This window comes from Schistocerca cancellata, chromosome 5, assembly GCF_023864275.1.
Source record: "Schistocerca cancellata isolate TAMUIC-IGC-003103 chromosome 5, iqSchCanc2.1, whole genome shotgun sequence".
NCBI lineage: Eukaryota > Metazoa > Arthropoda > Insecta > Orthoptera > Acrididae > Schistocerca > Schistocerca cancellata.
This window is the reverse complement of record NC_064630.1, coordinates 823,529,785-823,552,850: the sequence shown is the minus strand read 5'-3', so window position 1 is coordinate 823,552,850 and position 23,066 is coordinate 823,529,785.

The window sequence follows — 23,066 nt, the reverse complement described above, 5'->3', positions numbered from 1 at the left end:
GAAAGCATAGAACCTAAGGAATTTCATAGCGACTCAATTTTTGTGTTAATTCAACATTGTGAGTTATCGACGGATGCATTAAAGAAGGAGAAGTGCATCCGAAAAGAGATACTCGCCTCCCAATATAAGATCCTGTCGTTGCCATAGAAACGTTCCTCGATTTAGAAAGAGAAGGCATAGAACCTATAGTATTTCATAGCGACGCAATTTCTGTGTTAATTCGTCATTGTGAGGGATCGACGGATGCAATAAAGAGGGAATAGTGCATCCGCAAAGAGATAATCGCCTCCCAATATATGATTCTGTCGTTGCCATAGAAACGTTCCTCGATTTAGAAAGAGAAGGCATAGAACCTGTAGTATTTCATAGCTACGCAATTTCTGTGTTAATTCATCATTGTGAGGGATCGACGGATGCAATAAAGAAGGAATAGTGCATCCGCAAAGAGATACTCGCCTCCCAATATAAGATCCTATCGTTGCCATAGAAACGTTCCTCGATTTAGAAAGAGTAGGCATAGAACCTATAGTATTTCATAGCGCCGCAACTTCTGTCTTAATTCCCTATTGTGCGGGTTCGACGGATGCAATAAAGAAGGAATAGTGCTTCCGAAAAGAGATACTCGCCTCCCAATATAGGGTCCTGTCGTTGCCATAGAAACGTTCCTCGATTTACAAAGAGAAGGCATAGAACCTAAGGTATTTCATAGCGACGCAATTTCTGTGTTAAATCGTCATTGTGAGTTATCGACGGATGCAATAAAGAAGGAATAGTGCATCCGAAAAGAGATGCTCGCCTCCCAATATAAGATCCTGTCGTTGCCATAGAAACGTTCCTCGATTTAGAAAGAGAAGGCATAGAACCTAAGGTATTTCATAGCGACGCAATTTCTGTGTTAATTCGTCATTGTGAGTTATCGACGGATGCAATAAAGAAGGAATAATGCATCCGAAAAGAGATACTCGGCTCCCAATATAAGATTCTGTCGTTGCCATTGAAACGTTCCTCGATTTAGAAAGAGAAGGCATAGAACCTATAGTATTTCATAGCGACGCAATTTCTGTGTTAATTCGTCATTGTGAGGGATCGACAGATGCAATAAAGAAGTAATTGTGCATCCGAAAAGAGATACTCGCCTCCCAATATAAGATCCAGTCGTTGCCATAGAAACGTTCCTCGATTTAGAAAGAGAACGCATAGAACCTAAGGAATTTAATAGCGGCGCAATTTTTGTGTTAATTCGTCATTGTGAGTTATCGACGGATGCATTAAAGAAGGAATAGTGCATCCGAAAAGAGATACTCGCCTCCCAATATAAGATCCTGTCGTTGCCATAGAAACGTTCCTCGATTTAGAAAGAGAAGGCATAGAACCTATAGTATTTCATAGCGACGCAATTTCTGTGTTAATTCGTCATTGTGAGGGATCGACGGATGTAATAAAGAAGGAATAGTGCATCCGCAAAGAGATATTCGCCTCCCAATATATGATTCTGTCGTTGCCATAGAAACGTTCCTCGATTTAGAAAGAGAAGGCATAGAACCTATAGTATTTCATAGCTACGCAATTTCTGTCTTAATTCCCTATTGTGCGGGATCGACGGATGCAATAAAGAAGGGATAGTGCATCCGAAAAGAGATACTCGCCTCCCAATATAATGTCCTGTCGTTGCCATAGAAACGTTCCTCGATTTAGAAAGCGAAGGCATAGAACCTAAGGTATTTCATAGCGACGCAATTTCTGTGTTAAATCGTCATTGAGAGTTATCGACGGATGCAATAAAGAAGGAATAGTGCATCCGGAAATAGATACTCGCCTCCCAATATAAGATCCTGTCGTTGCCATAGAAACGTTCCTCGATTTAGAAAGAGAAGGCATAGAACCTAAGGTATTTCATAGCGACGAAATTTCTGTGTTAATTCGTCATTGTGAGTTATCGATGGATGCAATAAAGAAGGAATAGTGCATCCGAAAAGAGATAATCGCCTCCCAATAAGAGACTCTGTCGTTGCCATAAAAACGTTCCTCGATTTAGAAAGAGAAGGCATAGAACCTATAGTATTTCATAGAGACGCAATTTCTGTGTTAATTCGTCATTGTGAGGGATCGACAGATGGAATAAAGAAGGAATAGTGCATCCAAAAAGAGATACTCGCCTCCCAATATAAGATCCTGTCGTTGCCATAGAAACGTTCCTCGATTTAGAATGAGAAGGCATAGAACCTAAGGAATTTCATAGCGACGCAATTTCTGTGTTAATTCGTCATTGTGAGTTATCGACGGACGCAATAAAGAAGGAATAATGCATCCGAAAAGAGATATTCGCCTCCCAATATAAGATTCACTCGTTGCCATTGAAACGTTCCTCGATTTAGAAAGAGAAGGCATAGAACCTATAGTGTTTCATAGCGACGCAATTTCTGTGTTAATTCGTCATTGTGAGGGATCGACAGATGCAATAAAGAAGGAATAGTGCATCCGAGAAGAGATACTCGCCCCCCAATACAAGATCCTGTAGTTGCCATAGAAACGTTCCTCGATTTCGAAAGAGAAGGCATAGAACCTATAGTGTTTCATAGCGACGCAATTTCTGTGTTAATTAGTCATTGTGAGGGATCGACAGATGCAATTAAGAAGGAATAGTGCATCCGAAAAGAGATACTCGCCTCCCAATATAAGATCCATTCGTTGCCACAGAAACGTTCCTCGATTTAGAAAGAGAAGGCATAGAACCTATAGTATTTCATAGCGACGCAATTTCTGTGTTAATTCGTCATTGTGAGGGATCGACGGATGTAATAAAGAAGGAATAGTGCATCCGCAAAGAGATATTCGCCTCCCAATATATGATTCTGTCGTTGCCATAGAAACGTTCCTCGATATAGAAAGAGAAGGCATAGAACCTATAGTATTTCATAGCTACGCAATTTCTGTCTTAATTCCCTATTGTGCGGGATCGACGGATGCAATAAAGAAGGGATAGTGCATCCGAAAAGAGATACTCGCCTCCCAATATAATGTCCTGTCGTTGCCATAGAAACGTTCCTCGATTTAGAAAGCGAAGGCATAGAACCTAAGGTATTTCATAGCGACGCAATTTCTGTGTTAAATCGTCATTGAGAGTTATCGACGGATGCAATAAAGAAGGAATAGTGCATCCGAAAATAGATACTCGCCTCCCAATATAAGATCCTGTCGTTGCCATAGAAACGTTCCTCGATTTAGAAAGAGAAGGCATAGAACCTATAGTATTTCACAGCGACGCAATTTCTGTGTTAATTCGTCATTGTGAGGGATCGACGGATGCAATAAAGAAGGAATAGTGCATCCGCAAAGAGATATTCGCCTCCCAATATATGATTCTGTCGTTGCCATAGAAACGTTCCTCGATTTAGAAAGAGAAGGCATAGAACCTGTAGTATTTCATAGCTACGCAATATCTGTCTTAATTCCCTATTGTGCGGGATCGACGGTTGCAATAAAGAAGGAATAGTGCATCCGAAAAGAGATACTCGCCTCCCAATATAAGGTACTTTCGTTGCCGTAGAAACGTTGCTCAATTTAGAAAGCGAAGGCATAGAACCTAAGGTATTTCATAGCGACGCAATTTCTGTGTTAAATCGTCATTGAGAGTTATCGACGGATGCAATAAAGAAGGAATAGTGCATCGGAAAAGAGATACTCGCCTCCCAATATAAGATCCTGTCGTTGCCATAGAAACGTTCCTCGATTTAGAAAGACAGGGCATAGAACCTAAGGTATTTCATAGCAACGCAATTTCTGTGTTAATTCGTCATTGTGAGTTATCGACGGATGCAATAATGAAGGAATAGTGCATCCGAAAAGAGATAATCGCCTCCCAATATAAGATTCTGTCGTTGCCATAGAAACGTTCCTCGATTTAGAAAGAGAAGGCATAGAACCTATAGTATTTCATAGCGACGCAATTTCTGTGTTAATTCGTCATTGTGAGGGATCGACAGATGCAATAAAGAAGGAATAGTGCATCCAAAATGAGATACTCGCCTCCCAATATAAGATCCTGTCGTTGCCATAGAAACGTTCCTCGATTTAGAAAGAGAAGGCATAGAACCTATAGTATTTCATAGCTACGCAATTTCTGTCTTAATTCCCTATTGTGCGGGATCGACGGATGCAATAAAGAAGGGATAGTGCATCCGAAAAGAGATACTCGCCTCCCAATATAATGTCCTGTCGTTGCCATAGAAACGTTCCTCGATTTAGAAAGCGAAGGCATAGAACCTAAGGTATTTCATAGCGAGGCAATTTCTGTGTTAAATCGTCATTGAGAGTTATCGATGGATGCAATAAAGAAGGAATAGTGCATCCGAAAAGAGATACTCGCCTCCCAATATAAGATCCTGTCGTTGCCATAGAAACGTTCCTCGATTTAGAAAGAGAAGGCATAGAACCTAAGGTATTTCATAGCGACGAAATTTCTGTGTTAATTCGTCATTGTGAGTTATCGACGGATGCAGTAAAGAAGGAATAGTGCATCCGAAAAGAGATAATCGCCTCCCAGTATAAGATTCTGTCGTTGCCATAAAAACGTTCCTCGATTTAGAAAGAGAAGGCATAGAACCTATAGTATTTCATAGAGACGCAATTTCTGTATTAATTCGTCATTGTGAGGGATCGACAGATGGAATAAAGAAGGAATAGTGCATCCAAAAAGAGATACTCGCCTCCCAATATAAGATCCTGTCGTTGCCATAGAAACGTTCCTCGATTTAGAAAGAGAAAGCATAGAACCTAAAAAATTTCATAGCGACGCAATTTCTGTGTTAATTCGTCATTGTGAGTTATCGACGGATGCAATAAAGAAGGAATAATGCATCCGAAAAGAGATACTCGCCTCCCAATATAAGATTCTGTCGTTGCCATTGAAACGTTCCTCGATTTAGAAAGAGAAGGCATAGAACCTATAGTGTTTCATAGCGACGCAATTTCTGTGTTAATTCGTCATTGTGAGGGATCGACAGATGCAATAAAGAAGGAATAGTGCATCCGAAAAGAGATACTCGCCTCCCAATATAAGATCCAGTCGTTGCCACAGAAACGTTCCTCGATTTAGAAAGAGAAGGCATAGAACCTAAGGAATTTCATAGCGACGCAATTTTTGTGTTAATTCGTCATTGTGAGTTATCGACGGATGCATTAAAGAAGGAATAGTGCATCCGAAAAGAGATACTCGCCTCCCAATATAAGATCCTGTCGTTGCCATAGAAACGTTCCTCGATTTAGAAAGAGAAGGCATAGAACCTATAGTATTTCACAGCGACGCAATTTCTGTGTTAATTCTTCATCGTGAGGGATCGACGGATGCAATAAAGAAGGAATAGTGCATCCGCAAAGAGATATTCGCCTCCCAATATATGATTCTGTCGTTGCCATAGAAACGTTCCTCGATTTAGAAAGAGAAGGCATAGAACCTGTAGTATTTCATAGCTACGCAATATCTGTCTTAATTCCCTATTGTGCGGGATCGACGGATGCAATAAAGAAGGAATAGTGCATCCGAAAAGAGATACTCGCCTCCCAATATAAAGTCCTGTCGTTGCCATAGAAACGTTGCTCGATTTAGAAAGCGAAGGCATAGAACCTAAGGTATGTCATAGCGACGCAATTTCTGTGTTAATTCGTCATTGAGAGTTATCGACGGATGCAATAAAGAAGGAATAGTGCATCCGAAAAGAGATACTCGCCTCCCAATATAAGATCCTGTCGTTGCCATAGAAACGTTCCTCGATTTAGAAAGACAGGGCATAGAACCTAAGGTATTTCATAGCGACGCAATTTCTGTGTTAATTCGTCATTGTGAGTTATCGACGGATGCAATAAAGAAGGAATAGTGCATCCGAAAAGAGATACTCGCCTCCCAATATAAGATTCTGTCGTTGCCATTGAAACGTTCCTCGATTTAGAAAGAGAAGGCATAGAACCTATAGTATTTCATAGCGACGCAATTTCTGTGTTAATTCGTCATTGTGAGGGACCGACAGATGCAATAAAGAAGTAATTGTGCATCCGAAAAGAGACACTCGCCTCCCAATATAAGATCCAGTCGTTGCCATAGAAACGTTCCTCGATTTAGAAAGAGAACGCATAGAACCTAAGGAATTTCATAGAGGCGCAATTTTTGTGTTAATTCGTCATTGTGAGTTATCGACGGATGCATTAAAGAAGGAATAGTGCATCCGAAAAGAGATACTCGCCTCCCAATATAAGATCCTGTCGTTGCCATAGAAACGTTCCTCGATTTAGAAAGAGAAGGCATAGAACCTATAGTATTTCATAGCGACGCAATTTCTGTGTTAATTCGACATTGTGAGGGATCGACGGATGCAATAAAGAAGGAATAGTGCATCCGCAAAGAGATATTCGCCTCCCAATATATGATTCTGTCGTTGCCATAGAAACGTTCCTCGATTTAGAAAGAGAAGGCATAGAACCTATAGTATTTCATAGCTACGCAATTTCTGTCTTAATTCCCTATTGTGCGGGATCGACGGATGCAATAAAGAAGGGATAGTGCATGCGAAAAGAGATACTCGCCTCCCAATATAATGTCCTGTCGTTGCCATAGAAACGTTCCTCGATTTAGAAAGCGAAGGCATAGAACCTAAGGTATTTCATAGCGACGCAATTTCTGTGTTAAATCGTCATTGAGAGTTATCGACGGATGCAATAAAGAAGGAATAGTGCATCCGAAAAGAGATATTCGCCTCCCAATATAAGATCCTGTCGTTGCCATAGAAACGTTCCTCGATTTAGAAAGAGAAGGCATAGAACCTATAGTATTTCATAGCGACGAAATTTCTGTGTTAATTCGTCATTATGAGTTATCGACGGATGCAATAAAGAAGGAATAGTGCATCCGAAAAGAGATAATCACCTCCCAATATAAGATTCTGTCGTTGCCATAAAAACGTTCCTCGATTTAGAAAGAGAAGGCATAGAACCTATAGTATTTCATAGAGACGCAATTTATGTGTTAATTCGTCATTGTGAGGGATCGACAGATGGAATAAAGAAGGAATAGTGCATCCAAAAAGAGATACTCGCCTCCCAATATAAGATCCTGTCGTTGCCATAGAAACGTTCCTCGATTTAGAAAGAGAAGGCATAGAACCTAAGGAATTTCATAGCGACGCAATTTCTGTGTTAATTCGTCATTGTGAGTTATCGACGGATGCAATAAAGAAGGAATAATGCATCCGAAAAGAGATACTCGCCTCCCAATATAAGATCCTGTCGTTGCCATAGAAACGTTCCTCGATTTAGAAAGAGAAGGCATAGAACCTATAGTATTTCACAGCGACGCAATTTCTGTGTTAATTCGTCATTGTGAGGGATCGACGGATGCAATAAAGAAGGAATAGTGCATCCGCAAAGAGATATTCGCCTCCCAATATATGGTTCTGTCGTTGCCATAGAAACGTTCCTCGATTTAGAAAGAGAAGGCATAGAACCTGTAGTATTTCATAGCTACGCAATATCTGTCTTAATTCCCTATTGTGCGGGATCGACGGTTGCAATAAAGAAGGAATAGTGCATCCGAAAAGAGATACTCGCCTCCCAATATAAGATCCTAACGTTGCCATAGAAACGTTCCTCGATTTAGAAAGACAGGGCATAGAACCTAAGGAATTTCATAGCGACGCAATTTCTGTGTTAATTCGTCATTGTGAGTTATCGACGGATGCAATAAAGAAGGAATAGTGCATCCAAAATGAGATACTCGCCTCCCAATATAAGATCCTGTCGTTGCCATAGAAACGTTCCTCGATTTAGAAAGAGAAGGCATAGAACCTATAGTATTTCATAGCTACGCAATTTCTGTCTTAATTCCCTATTGTGCGGGATCGACGGATGCAATAAAGAAGGGATAGTGCATCCGAAAAGAGATACTCGCCTCCCAATATAATGTCCTGTCGTTGCCATAGAAACGTTCCTCGATTTAGAAAGCGAAGGCATAGAACCTAAGGTATTTCATAGCGACGCAATTTCTGTGTTAAATCGTCATTGAGAGTTATCGACGGATGCAATAAAAAAGGAATAGTGCATCCGAAAAGAGATACTCGCCTCCCAATATAAGATCCTGTCGTTGCCATAGAAACGTTCCTCGATTTAGAAAGAGAAGGCATAGAACCTAAGGTATTTCATAGCGACGAAATTTCTATGTTAATTCGTCATTGTGAGTTATCGACGGATGCAATAAAGAGGGAATAGTGCATCCGAAAAGAGATAATCGCCTCCCAATATAAGATTCTGTCGTTGCCATAAAAACGTTCCTCGATTTAGGAAGAGAAGGCATAGAACCTATAGTATTTCATAGAGACGCAATTTCTGTGTTAATTCGGCATTGTGAGGGATCGACAGATGGAATAAAGAAGGAATAGTGCATCCAAAAAGAGATACTCGCCTCCCAATATAAGATCCTGTCGTTGCCATAGAAACGTTCCTCGATTTAGAAAGAGAAGGCATAGAACCTAAGGAATTTCATAGCGACGCAATTTCTGTGTTAATTCGTCATTGTGAGTTATCGACGGATGCAATAAAGAAGGAATAATGCATCCGAAAAGAGATACCCGCCTCCCAATATAAGATCCTGTCGTTGCCATAGAAACGTTCCTCGATTTAGAAAGAGAAGGCATAGAAAATATAGTATTTCACAGCGACGCAATTTCTGTGTTAATTCGTCATTGTGAGGGATCGACGGATGCAATAAAGAAGGAATAGTGCATCCGCAAAGAGATATTCGCCTCCCAATATATGATTCTGTCGTTGCCATAGAAACGTTCCTCGATTTAGAAAGAGAAGGCATAGAACCTGTAGTATTTCATAGCTACGCAATATCTGTCTTAATTCCCTATTGTGCGGGATCGACGGTTGCAATAAAGAAGGAATAGTGCATCCGAAAAGAGATACTCGCCTCCCAATATAAGATCCTGTCGTTGCCATAGAAACGTTCCTCGATTTAGAAAGACAGGGCATAGAACCTAAGGAATTTCATAGCGACGCAATTTCTGTGTTAATTCGTCATTGTGAGTTATCGACGGATGCAATAAAGAAGGAATAGTGCATCCAAAATGAGATACTCGCCTCCCAATATAAGATCCTGTCGTTGCCATAGAAACGTTCCTCGATTTAGAAAGAGAAGGCATAGAACCTATAGTATTTCATAGCTACGCAATTTCTGTCTTAATTCCCTATTGTGCGGGATCGACGGATGCAATAAAGAAGGGATAGTGCATCCGAAAAGAGATACTCGCCTCCCAATATAATGTCCTGTCGTTGCCATAGAAACGTTCCTCGATTTAGAAAGCGAAGGCATAGAACCTAAGGTATTTCATAGCGACGCAATTTCTGTGTTAAATCGTCATTGAGAGTTATCGACGGATGCAATAAAGAAGGAATAGTGCATCCGAAAAGAGATACTCAGTATTTCATAGCGACGCAATTTCTGTGTTAATTCGTCATTGTGAGGGATCGACAGATGCAATAAAGAAGGAATAGTGCATCCAAAATGAGATACTCGCCTCCCAATATAAGATCCTGTCGTTGCCATAGAACCGTTCCTCGATTTAGAAAGAGAAGGCATAGACCTATAGTATTTCATAGCTACGCAATTTCTGTCTTAATTCCCTATTGTGCGGGATCGACGGATGCAATAAAGAAGGGATAGTGCATCCGAAAAGAGATACTCGCCTCCCAATATAATGTCCTGTCGTTGCCATAGAAACGTTCCTCGATTTAGAAAGCGAAGGCATAGAACCTAAGGTATTTCATAGCGACGCAATTTCTGTGTTAAATCGTCATTGAGAGTTATCGACGGATGCAATAAAGAAGGAATAGTGCATCCGAAAAGAGATACTCGCCTCCCAATATAAGATCCTGTCGTTGCCATAGAAACGTTCCTCGATTTAGAAAGAGAAGGCATAGAACCTAAGGTATTTCATAGCGACGAAATTTCTGTGTTAATTCGTCATTGTGAGTTATCGACGGATGCAATAAAGAAGGAATAGTGCATCCGAAAAGAGATAATCGCCTCCCAATATAAGATTCTGTCGTTGCCATAAAAACGTTCCTCGATTTAGAAAGAGAAGGCATAGAACCTATAGTATTTCATAGAGACGCAATTTCTGTGTTAATTCGTCATTGTGAGGGATCGACAGATGGAATAAAGAAGGAATAGTGCATCCAAAAAGAGATACTCGCCTCCCAATATAAGATCCTGTCGTTGCCATAGAAACGTTCCTCGATTTAGAAAGAGAAGGCATAGAACCTAAGGAATTTCATAGCGACGCAATTTCTGTGTTGATTCGTCATTGTGAGTTATCGACGGATGCAATAAAGAAGGAATAATGCATCCGAAAAGAGATACTCGCCTCCCAATATAAGATTCTGTCGTTGCCATTGAAACGTTCCTCGATTTAGAAAGAGAAGGCATAGAACCTATAGTGTTTCATAGCGACGCAATTTCTGTGTTAATTCGTCATTGTGAGGGATCGACAGATGCAATAAAGAAGGAATAGTGCATCCGAAAAGAGATACTCGCCTCCCAATATAAGATCCAGTCGTTGCCACAGAAACGTTCCTCGATTTAGAAAGAGAAGGCATAGAACCTAAGGAATTTCATAGCGACGCAATTTTTGTGTTAATTCGTCATTGTGAGTTATCGACGGATGTATTAAAGAAGGAATAGTGCATCCGAAAAGAGATAATCGCCTCCCAATATAAGAACCTGTCGTTGCCATAGAAACGTTCCTCTATTTAGAATGAGAAGGCATAGAACCTATAGTATTTCATAGCGATGCAATTTCTGTGTTAATTCTTCATTGTGAGGTATCCACGGATGCAATAAAGAAGGAATAGTGCATCCGAAAAGAGATACTCGCCTCCCAATATAAGATCCAGTCGTTGCCATAGTTACGTTCCTCGATTTAGAAAGAGAAGGCATAGAGTCCATAGCATTTCATAGCGACGCAATTTCTGTGTTAATTCGTCATTGTAAGGGATCGACGGATGCAGTAAAGAAGGAACAGTGCATTCGAAAAGAGATACTCGTCTCCCAATAGAAGATCATTCCGTTGCCATAAAAACGTTCCTCGATTTACAAAGAGAAGGCATAGAACCTAAGGTATTTCATAGCGACGCAATTTCTGTGTTAAATCGTCATTGTGAGTTATCGACGGATGCAATAAAGAAGGAATAGTGCATCCGAAAAGAGATACTCGCCTCCCAATATAAGATCCTGTCGTTGCCATAGAAACGTTCCTCGATTTAGAAAGAGTAGGCATAGAACCTATAGTATTTCATAGCGACGCAATTTCTGTCTTAATTCCCTATTGTGCGGGATCGACGGATGCAATAAAGAAGGAATAGTGCTTCCGAAAAGAGATACTCGCCTTCCAATATAGGGTCCTGTCGTTGCCATAGAAACGTTCCTCGATTTACAAAGAGAAGGCATAGAACCTAACGTATTTCATAGCGACGCAATTTCTGTGTTAAATCGTCATTGTGAGTTATCGACGGATGCAATAAAGAAGGAATAGTGCATCCGAAAAGAGATAATCGCCTCCCAATATAAGATTCTGTCGTTGCCATAGAAACGTTCCTCGATTTAGAAAGAGAAGGCATAGAACCTATAGTATTTCATAGCGACGCAATTTCTGTGTTAATTCGTCATTGTGAGGGATTGACAGATGCAATAAAGAAGGAATAGTGCATCCAAAATGAGATACTCGCCTCCCAATATAAGATCCTGTCGTTGCCATAGAAACGTTCCTCGATTTAGAAAGAGAAGGCATAGAACCTAAGGAATTTCATAGCGACGCAATTTTTGTGTTAATTCGTCATTGTGAGTTATCGACGGATGCAACAAAGAAGGAATAGTGCATCCGAAAAAAGATACTCGCCTCCCAATATAACATCCTGTCGTTGCCATAGAAACGTTCCTCGATTTAGAAAGAGAAGGCATAGAACCTATAGTATTTCATAGCGACGCAATTTCTGTGTTAATTCTTCATTGTGAGGTATCCACGGATGCAATAAAGGAGAAATAGTGCATCCGAAAAGAGATACTCGCCTCCCAATATAAGATCCAGTCGTTGCCATAGTTACGTTCCTCGATTTAGAAAGAGCAGGCATAGAACCCATAGCATTTCATAGCGACGCAATTTCTGTGTTAATTCGTCATTGTAAGGGATCGACCGATGCAATAAAGAAGGAACAGTGCACCAGAAAAAAGATACTCGTCTCCCAATAGAAGATCATTCCGTTGCCATAAAGACGTTCCTCGATTTAGAAAGAGAAGGCATAGAACCTATGGTATTTCATAGCGACGCAATTTCTGGGTTAATTCGTGATTGTGAGGGATCGACGGATGCAATAAAGAAGGAATAGTGCATCCGCAAAGAGATACTCGCCTCCCAATATAAGATCCTGTCGTTGCCATAGAAACGTTCCTCGATTTAGAAAGAGTAGGCATAGAACCTATAGTATTTCATAGCGACGCAATTTCTGTCTTAATTCCCTATTGTGCGGGATCGACGGATGCAATAAAGAAGGAATAGTGCTTCCGAAAAGAGATACTCGCCTCCCAATACAGGGTCCTGTCGTTGCCATAGAAACGTTCCTCGATTTACAAAGAGAAGGCATAGAACCTAAGGTATTTCATAGCGACGCAATTTCTGTGTTAAATCGTCATTGTGAGTTATCGACGGATGCAATAAAGAAGGAATAGTGCATCCGAAAAGAGATACTCGCCTCCCAATATAAGATCCTGTCGTTGCCATAGAAACGTTCCTCGATTTAGAAAGAGAAGGCATAGACCGTATAGTATTTCATAGCGACGGAATTTCTGTCTTAATTCCTCATTGTGAGGGATCGACAGATGCAATAAAGAAGTAATAGTGCATCCGAAAAGAGATACTCGCCTCCCAATATAAGATCCAGTCGTTGCCATAGAAACGTTCCTCGATTTAGAAAGAGAACGCATAGAACCTAAGGAATTTCATAGCGACGCAATTTTTGTGTTAATTCGTCATTGTGAGTTATCGACGGATGCATTAAAGAAGGAATAGTGCATCCGAAAAGAGATACTCGCCTCCCAATATAAGATCCTGTCGTTGCCATAGAAACGTTCCTCGATTTAGAAAGAGAAGGCATAGACCGTATAGTATTTCATAGCGACGCAATTTCTGTGTTAATTCGTCATTGTGAGGGATCGACCGATGCAATAAAGAAGGAATAGTGCATCCGCAAAGAGATATTCGCCTCCCAATATATGATTCTGTCGTTGCCATAGAAACGTTCCTCGATTTAGAAAGAGAAGGCATAGAACCTATAGTATTTCATAGCTACGCAATTTCTGTCTTAATTCCCTATTGTGCGGGATCGACGGATGCAATAAAGAAGGGATAGTGCATCCGAAAAGAGATACTCGCCTCCCAATATAATGTCCTGTCGTTGCCATAGAGACGTTCCTCGATTTAGAAAGCGAAGGCATAGGACCTAAGGTATTTCATAGCGACGCAATTTCTGTGTTAAATCGTCATTGAGAGTTATCGACGGATGCAATAAAGAAGGAATAGTGCATCCGAAAAGAGATACTCGCCTCCCAATATAAGATCCAGTCGTTGCCATAGAAACGTTCCTCGATTTAGAAAGAGAAGGCATAGAACCTAAGGTATTTCATAGCGACGAAATTTCTGTGTTAATTCGTCATTGTGAGTTATCGACGGATGCAATAAAGAAGGAATAGTGCATCCGAAAAGAGATAATCGCCTCCCAATATAAGATTCTGTCGTTCCCATAAAAACGTTCCTCGATTTAGAAAGAGAAGGCATAGAACCTATAGTATTTCATAGAGACGTAATTTCTGTGTTAATTCGTCATTGTGAGGGATCGACAGATTGAATAAAGAAGGAATAGTGCATCCAAAAAGAATCACTCGCCTCCCAATATAAGATCCTGTCGTTGCCATAGAAACGTTCCTCGATTTAGAAAGAGAAGGCATAGAACCTAAGGAATTTCATAGCGACGCAATTTCTGTGTTAATTCGTCATTGTGAGTTATCGACGGATGCAATAAAGAAGGAATAATGCATCCGAAAAGAGATACTCGCCTCCCAATATAAGATTCTGTCGTTGCCATTGAAACGTTCCTCGATTTAGAAAGAGAAGGCATAGAACCTATAGTATTTCATAGCGACGCAATTTCTCTGTTAATTCGTCATTGTGAGGGATCGACAGATGCAATAAAGAAGTAATAGTGCATCCGAAAAGAGATACTCGCCTCCCATTATAAGATCCTGTCGTTGCCATAGAAACGTTCCTCGATTTAGAAAGCGAAGCCATAGAACCTATAGTATTTCATAGCGACGCAATTTCTGTCTTAATTCCCTATTGTGCGGGATCGACGGATGCAATAAAGAAGGAATAGTGCTTCCGAAAAGAGATACTCGCCTCCCAATATAGGGTCCTGGCGTTGCCATAGAAACGTTCCTCGATTTACAAAGAGAAGGCATAGAACCTAAGGTATTTCATAGCGACGCGATTTCTGTGTTAAATCGTCATTGTGAGTTATCGACGGATGCAATAAAGAAGGAATAGTGCATCCGAAAAGAGATAATCGCCTCCCAATATAAGATTCTGTCGTTGCCATAGAAACGTTCCTCGATTTAGAAAGAGAAGGCATAGAACCTATAGTATTTCATAGCGACGCCATTTCTGTGTTAATTCGTCATTGTGAGGGATCGATAGATGCAATAAAGAAGGAATAGTGCATCCAAAATGAGATACTCGCCTCCCAATATAAGATCCTGTCGTTGCCATAGAAACGTTCCTCGATTTAGAAAGAGAAGGCATAGAACCTAAGGAATTTCATAGCGACGCAATTTTTGTGTTAATTCGTCATTGTGAGTTATCGACGGATGCCATAAAGAAGGAATAGTGCATCCGAAAAGAAATACTCGCCTCCCAATATAAGATCCTGTCGTTGCCATAGAAACGTTCCTCGATTTACAAAGAGAAGGCATAGAACCAATAGTATTTCATAGCGACGCAATTTCTGTGTTAATTCGTCATTGTGAGGGATCGACGGATGCAATAAAGAAGTAATAGTGCATCCGAAAAGAGATACTCGCCTGCCAATATAAGAACCTGTCGTTGCCATAGAAACGTTCCTCTATTTAGAATGAGAAGGCACAGAACCTATTGTATTTCGTAGCGATGCAATTTCTGTGTTAATTCTTCATTGTGAGGTATCCACGGATGCAATAAAGAAGGAATAGTGCATCCGAAAAGAGATACTCGCCTCCCAATATAAGATCCAGTCGTTGCCATAGTTACGTTCCTCGATTTAGATAGAGAAGGCATAGAACCCATAGCATTTCATAGCGACGCAATTTCTGTGTTTATTCGTCATTGTAAGGGATCGACGGATGCAATAAAGAAGGAACAGTGCACCAGAAAAAAGATACTCGTCTCCCAATAGAAGATCATTCCGTTGCCATAAAAACGTTCCTCGATTTAGAAAGAGAAGGCATAGAACCTATGGTATTTCATAGCGACGCAATTTCTGTGTTAATTCGTCATTGTGAGGGATCGACGGATGCAATAAAGAAGGAATAGTGCATCCGCAAATAGATACTCGCCTCCCAATATAAGATCCTGTCGTTGCCATAGAAACGTTCCTCGATTTAGAAAGAGTAGGCATAGAACCTATAGTATTTCATAGCGACGCAATTTCTGTCTTGATTCCCTATTGTGCGGGATCGACGGATGCAATAAAGAAGGAATAGTGCTTCCGAAAAGAGATACTCGCCTCCCAATATAGGGTCCTGGCGTTGCCATAGAAACGTTCCTCGATTTACAAAGAGAAGGCATAGAACCTAAGGTATTTCATAGCGACGCGATTTCTGTGTTAAATCGTCATTGTGAGTTATCGACGGACGCAATAAAGAAGGAATAGTGCATCCGAAAAGAGATAATCGCCTCCCAATATAAGATTCTGTCGTTGCCATAGAAACGTTCCTCGATTTAGAAAGAGATGGCATAGAACCTATAGTATTTCATAGCGACGCAATTTCTGTGTTAATTCGTCATTGTGAGGGATCGATAGATGCAATAAAGAAGGAATAGTGCATCCAAAATGAGATACTCGCCTCCCAATATAAGATCCTGTCGTTGCCATAGAAACGTTCCTCGATTTAGAAAGAGAAGGCATAGAACCTAAGGAATTTCATAGCGACGCAAATTTTGTGTTAATTCGTCATTGTGAGTTATCGACGGATGCCATAAAGAAGGAATAGTGCATCCGAAAAGAAATACTCGCCTCCCAATATAAGATCCTGTCGTTGCCGTAGAAACGTTCCTCGATTTACAAAGAGAAGGCATAGAACCAATAGTATTTCATAGCGACGCAATTTCTGTGTTAATTCGTCATTGTGAGGTATCCACGGATGCAATAAAGAAGGAATAGTGCATCCGAAAAGAGATACTCGCCTCCCAATATAAGATCCAGTCGTTGCCATTGTTACGTTCCTCGATTTAGATAGAGAAGGCACAGAACCCATAGCATTTCATAGCGACGCAATTTCTGTGTTAATTCGTCATTGTAAGGGATCGACGGATGCAATAAAGAAGGAACAGTGCACCAGAAAAAAGATACTCGTCTCCCAATAGAAGATCATTCCGTTGCCATAAAAACGTTCCTCGATTTAGAAAGAGAAGGCATAGAACCTATGGTATTTCATAGCGACGCAATTTCTGTGTTAATTCGTCATTGTGAGGGATCGACGGATGCAATAAAGAAGGAATAGTGCATCCGCAAATAGATACTCGCCTCCCAATATAAGATCCTGTCGTTGCCATAGAAACGTTCCTCGATTTAGAAAGAGTAGGCATAGAACCTATAGTATTTCATAGCGACGCAATTTCTGTCTTATTTCCCTAATGTGCGGGATCGACGGATGCAATAAAGAAGGAATAGTGCTTCCGAAAAGAGATACTCGCCTCCCAATATAGGGTCCTGACGTTGCTATAGAAACGTTCCTCGATTTACAAAGAGAAGGCATAGAACCTAAGGTATTTCATAGCGACGCAATTTCTGTGTTAAATCGTCATTGTGAGTTATCGACGGATGCAATAAAGAAGGAATAGTGCATCCGAAAAGAGATACTCGCCTCCCAATATAAGATTCTGTCGTTGCCATAGAAACGTTCCTCGATTTAGAAAGAGAAGGCATAGAACCTAAGGTATTTCATAGCGACGCAATTTCTGTGTTAATTCGTCATTGTGAGTTATCGACGGATGCAATAAAGAAGGAATAATGCATCCGAAAAGAGATACTCGCCTCCCAATATAAGATTCTGTCGTTGCCATTGAAACGTTCCTCGATTTAGAAAGAGAAGGCATAGAACCCGTAGTATTTCATAGCGACGCAATTTCTGTGTTAATTCGTCATTGTGAGGGATCGACGGATGCAATAAAGAAGGAATAGTGCATCCGCAAAGAGATATTCGCCCCCCAATATATGATTCTGTCGTTGCCATAGAAACGGTCCTCGATTTAGAAAGAGAAGGCATAGAACCTATAGTATTTCATAGCTACGCAATGTCTGTCTTAATTCCCTATTGTGCGGGATCGACGGATGCAATAAAGAAGGGATAGTGCATCCGAAAAGAGATACTCGCCTCCCAATATAAGATCCTGTCGTTGCCATAGAAACGTTCCTCGATTTAGAAAGCGAAGGCATAGAACCTAAGGTATTTCATAGCGACGCAATTTCTGTGTTAAATCGTCATTGAGAGTTATCGACGGATGCAATAAAGAAGGAATAGTGCATCCGAAAAGAGATACTCGCCTCCCAATATAAGATCCTGTCGTTGCCATAGAAACGTTCCTCGATTTAGAAAGAGAAGGCATAGAACCTAAGGTATTTCATAGCGACGAAATTTCTGTGTTAATTCGTCGTTGTGAGTTATCGACGGATGCAATAAAGAAGGAATAGTGCATCCGAAAAGAGATAATCGCCTCCCAATATAAGATTCTGTCGTTGCCATAAAAACGTTCCTCGATTTAGAAAGAGAAGGCATAGAACCTATACTATTTCATAGAGACGCAATTTCTGTGTTAATTCGTCATTGTGAGGGATCGACAGATGGAATAAAGAAGGAATAGTGCATCCAAAAAGAGATACTCGCCTCCCAATATAAGATCCTGTCGTTGACATAGAAACGTTCCTCGATTTAGAAAGAGCAGGCATAGAACCTAAGGAATTTCATAGCGACGCAATTTTTGTGTTAATTCGTCATTGTGAGTTATCGACGGATGCAATAAAGAAGGAATAGTGCATCCGAAAAGAGATAATCGCCTCCCAATATAAGATTCTGTCGTTGCCATAGAAACGTTCCTCGATTTAGAAAGAGAAGGCATAGAACCTATAGTATTTCATAGCGATGCAATTTCTGTGTTAATTCGTCATTGTGAGGGATCGACAGATGCAATAAAGAAGTAATAGTGCATCCGAAAAGAGATACTCGCCTACCAATATTAGAACCTGTCGTTGCCATAGAAACGTTCCTCTATTTAGAAAGAGAAGGCATAGAACCCATAGCATTTCATAGCGACGCAATTTCTGTGTTAATTCGTCATTGTAAGGGATCGACGGATGCAATAAAGAAGGAACAGTGCACCCGAAAAGAGATACTCGTCTCCCAATAGAAGATCATTCCGTTGCCATAGAAACGTTCCTCGATTTAGAAAGAGAAGGCATAGAACCTATAGTGTTTCATAGCAACGCAATTTCTGTGTTAATTCGTCATTGTGAGTTATCGACGGATGCATTAAAGAAGGAATAGTGCATCCGAAAAGAGATATTCGCCTACCAATATAAGAACCTGTCGTCGCCATAGAAACGTTCCTCTATTTAGAAAGAGAAGGCATAGAACCTAAGGAATTTCATAGCGACGCAATATTTGTGTTAATTCGTCATTGTGAGTTATCGACGGATGCAATAAAGAAGGAATAGTGCATCCAAAAAGAAATACTCGCCTCCCAATATAAGATCCTGTCGTTGCCATAGAAACGTTCCTCGATTTAGAAAGAGTAGGCATAGAACCTATAGTATCTCGTAGCGACGCAATTTCTGTCTTAATTCCCAATTGTGCGGGATCGACGGATGCAATAAAGAAGGAATAGTGCTTCCGAAAAGAGAAACTCGCCTCCTAATATAGGGTCCTGTCGTAGCCATAGAAACGTTCCTCGATTTACAAAGACAAGGCATAGAACCTAAGGTGTTTCATAGCGGCGCAATTTCTGTGTTAAATCGTCATTGTGAGTTATCGACGGATGCAATAAAGAAGGAATAGTGCGTCCGAAAAGAGATACTCGCCTCCCAATATAAGATCCTGTCGTTGCCATAGAAACGTTCCTCGATTTAGAAAGAGAAGGCATAGAACCTAAGGTTTTTCATAGCGACGCAATTTCTGTGTTAATTCGTCATTGTGAGTTATCGACGGATGCAATAAAGAAGGAATAGTGCATCCGAAAAGAGATACTCGCCTCCCAATATAAGATTCTATCGTTGCCATTGAAACGTTCCTCGATTTAGAAAGAGAAGGCATAGAACCTATAGTATTTCATAGCGACGCAATTTCTGTGTTAATTCGTCATTGTGAGGGATCGACGGATGCAATAAAGAAGGAATAGTGCATCCGAAAAGAGATACTCGCCTCCCAATATAGGAACCTGTCGTTGCCATAGAAACGTTCCTGTATTTAGAAAGAGAAGGCATAGAATATATAGTATATCACAGCGATGCAATTTCTGTGTTAATTCGTCATTGTGAGGTATCCACGGATGCAATAAAGAAGGAATAGTGCATCCGAAAAGAGATACTCGCCTCCCAATATAAGATCCAGTCGTTGCCATAGTTACGTTCCACGATTTAGAAAGAGAAGGCATAGAACCCATAGTATTTCATAGCGACGTAATTTCTGTGTTAATTCGTCATTGTGAGTTATCGACGGATGCAATAAAGAAGGAATAGTGCATCCGAAAAAGATACTCGCCTCCCAATACAAGATCCTGTCGTTGCCATAGAAACGTTCCTCGATTTAGAAAGAGAAGGCATAGAACCTATAGTGTTTCATAGCAACGCAATTTCTGTGTTAATTCGTCATTGTGAGGGATCGACAGATGCAATAAAGAAGGAATAGTGCATCCGAAAAGAGATACTCGCCTCCCAATATAAGATCCAGTCGTTGCCATAGAAACGTTCCTCGATTTAGAAAGAGAATGCATAGAACCTAAGGAATTTCATAGCGACGCAATTATTGTGTTAATTCGTCATTGTGAGTTATCGACGGATGCATTAAAGAAGGAAAAGTGCATCCGAAAAGAGATACTCGCCTCCCAATATAAGATCCTGTCGTTGCCATAGAAACGTTCCTCGATTTAGAAAGAGAAGGCATAGAACCTATAGTATTTCATAGCGACGCAATTTCTGTGTTAATTCGTCATTGTGAGGGATCGACGGATGCAATAAAGAAGGAATAGTGCATCCGCAAAGAGATATTTGCCTCCCAATATATGATTCTGTCGTTGCCATAGAAACGTTCCTCGATTTAGAAAGAGAAGGCATAGAACCTATAGTATTTCGTAGCTACGCAATTTCTGTCTTAATTCCCTATTGTGCAGGATCGACGGATGCAATAAAGAAGGAATAGTGCATCCGAAAAGAGATACTCGCCTCCCAATATAAGGTCCTGTCGTTGCCATAGAAACGTTCCTCGATTTAGAAAGCGAAGGCAAAGAACCTAAGGTATTTCATAGCGACGCAATTTCTGTGTTAAATCGTCATTGAGAGTTATCGACGGATGCAATAAAGAAGGAATAGTGCATCCGAAAAGAGATAATCGCCTCCCAATATAAGATTCTGTCGTTGCCATAGAAACGTTCCTCGATTTAGAAAGAGAAGGCATAGAACCTATAGTATTTCATAGCGACGCAATTTTTGTGTTAATTCGTCATTGTGAGGGGTCGACAGATGCAATAAAGAAGTAAGAGTGCAAGCGAAAAGATATACTCGCCTCCCAACATAAGAACCTGTCGTTGCCATAGGAACGTTCCTCTATTTAGAAAGAGAAGGCATAGAACCTATAGTATTTCATAGCGATGCAATTTCTGTGTTAATTCGTCATTGTGAGGTATCCACGGATGCAATAAAGAAGGAATAGTGCATCCGAAAAGAAATACTCGCCTCCCAATATAAGAGCATGTCGTTGCCATAGAAAACGTTCCTCGATTTAGAAAGAGAAGGCATAGAAACTATAGTATTTCATAGCGACGCAATTTCTGTGTTAATTCGTCATTGTGAGGGATCGACGGATGCAATAAAGAAGTAATAGTGCATCCGAAAAGAGATACTCGCCTACCAATATAAGAACCTGCTGTTGCCATAGAAACGTTCCTCTATTTAGAAAGAGAATGCATAGAACCTATAGTATTTCATAGCGATGCAATTTCTGTGTTAATTCGTCAATGTGAGGTACCCACGGATGCAATAAAGAAGGAATAGTGCATCCGAAAAGAGATACTCGCCTCCCAATATAAGATCCAGTCGTTGCCATAGTTACGTTCCTCGATTTAGAAAGAGAAGGCATAGAACCCACAGCATTTCATAGCGACGCTATTTCTGTCTTAATTCCCTATTGTGCGGGATCGACGGATGCAATAAAGAAGGAATAGAGCATCCGAAAAGAGATACTCGTCTCCCAATATAAGGTCCTGTCGTTGCCATAGAAACGTTCCTCGATTTAGAATGAGAAGGCATAGAACCTATAGTATTTCATAGCGACGCAATTTCTGTCTTAATTCGTTATTGTGCGGGATCGACGGATGCAATAAAGAAGGAATAGTGCATCCGAAAAGAGATACTCGCCTCCCAATATAAGGTCCAGTCGTTGCCATAGAAAAGTTCCTCGATTTAGAAAGAGAGGGAATAGAACCCAAGGTATTTCATAGCGACGCAATTTCTGTGTTAATTCGTCATTGTGAGGGATCGACAGATGCAATAAAGAAGGAATAGCGCATCCGAAAAGAGATACTCGCCTCCCAATATAAGATCCAGTCGTTGTTATAGAAACGTTCCTCGATTTAGAAAGAGAAGGCATAGAACCTAAGGAATTTCATAGCGACGCAATTTCTGTGTTAAATCGTCATTGTGAGTTATCGACGGATGCAATAAAGAAGGAATAGTGCATCCGAAAAGAGATAATCGCCTCCCAATATAAGATCCTGTCGATGCCATAGAAATGTTCCTCGATTTAGAAAGAGAAGGCATAGAACCTATAGTATTTCATAGCGACGCAATTTCTGTGTTAATTCGTCATTGTGAGGGATCGACAGATGCAATAAAGAAGGAATAGCGCATCCGAAAAGAGATACTCGCCTCCCAATATAAGATCCAGTCGTTGTTATAGAAACGTTCCTCGATTTAGAAAGAGAAGGCATAGAACCTAAGGAATTTCATAGCGACGCAATTTTTGTGTTAATTCGTCATTGTGAGTTATCGACGGATGCAATAAAGAAGGAATAGTGCATCCGAAAAGAGATACTCGCCTCCCAATATAAGATCCTGTCGTTGCCATAGAAACGTTCCTCGATTTAGAAAGAGAAGGCATAGAGCCTATAGTATTTCATAGCGACGCAATATCTGTGTTCATTCGCCATTGTGAGGGATCGACGGATGCAATAAAGAAGTAATAGTGCATCCGAAAAGAGGTACTCGCCTACCAATATAAGAACCTGTCGTTGCCATAGAAACGTTACTCTATTTAGAAAGAGAAGGCATAGAACCTATAGTATATCACAGCGATGCAATTTCTGTGTTAATTCGTCATTGTGAGGTATCCACGGATGCCATAAAGAAGGAATAGTGCATCCGAAAAGAGATACTCGCCTCCCAATATAAGATCCAGTCGATGCCATAGTTACGTTCCACGATTTAGAAAGAGAAGACATAGAACCCATAGT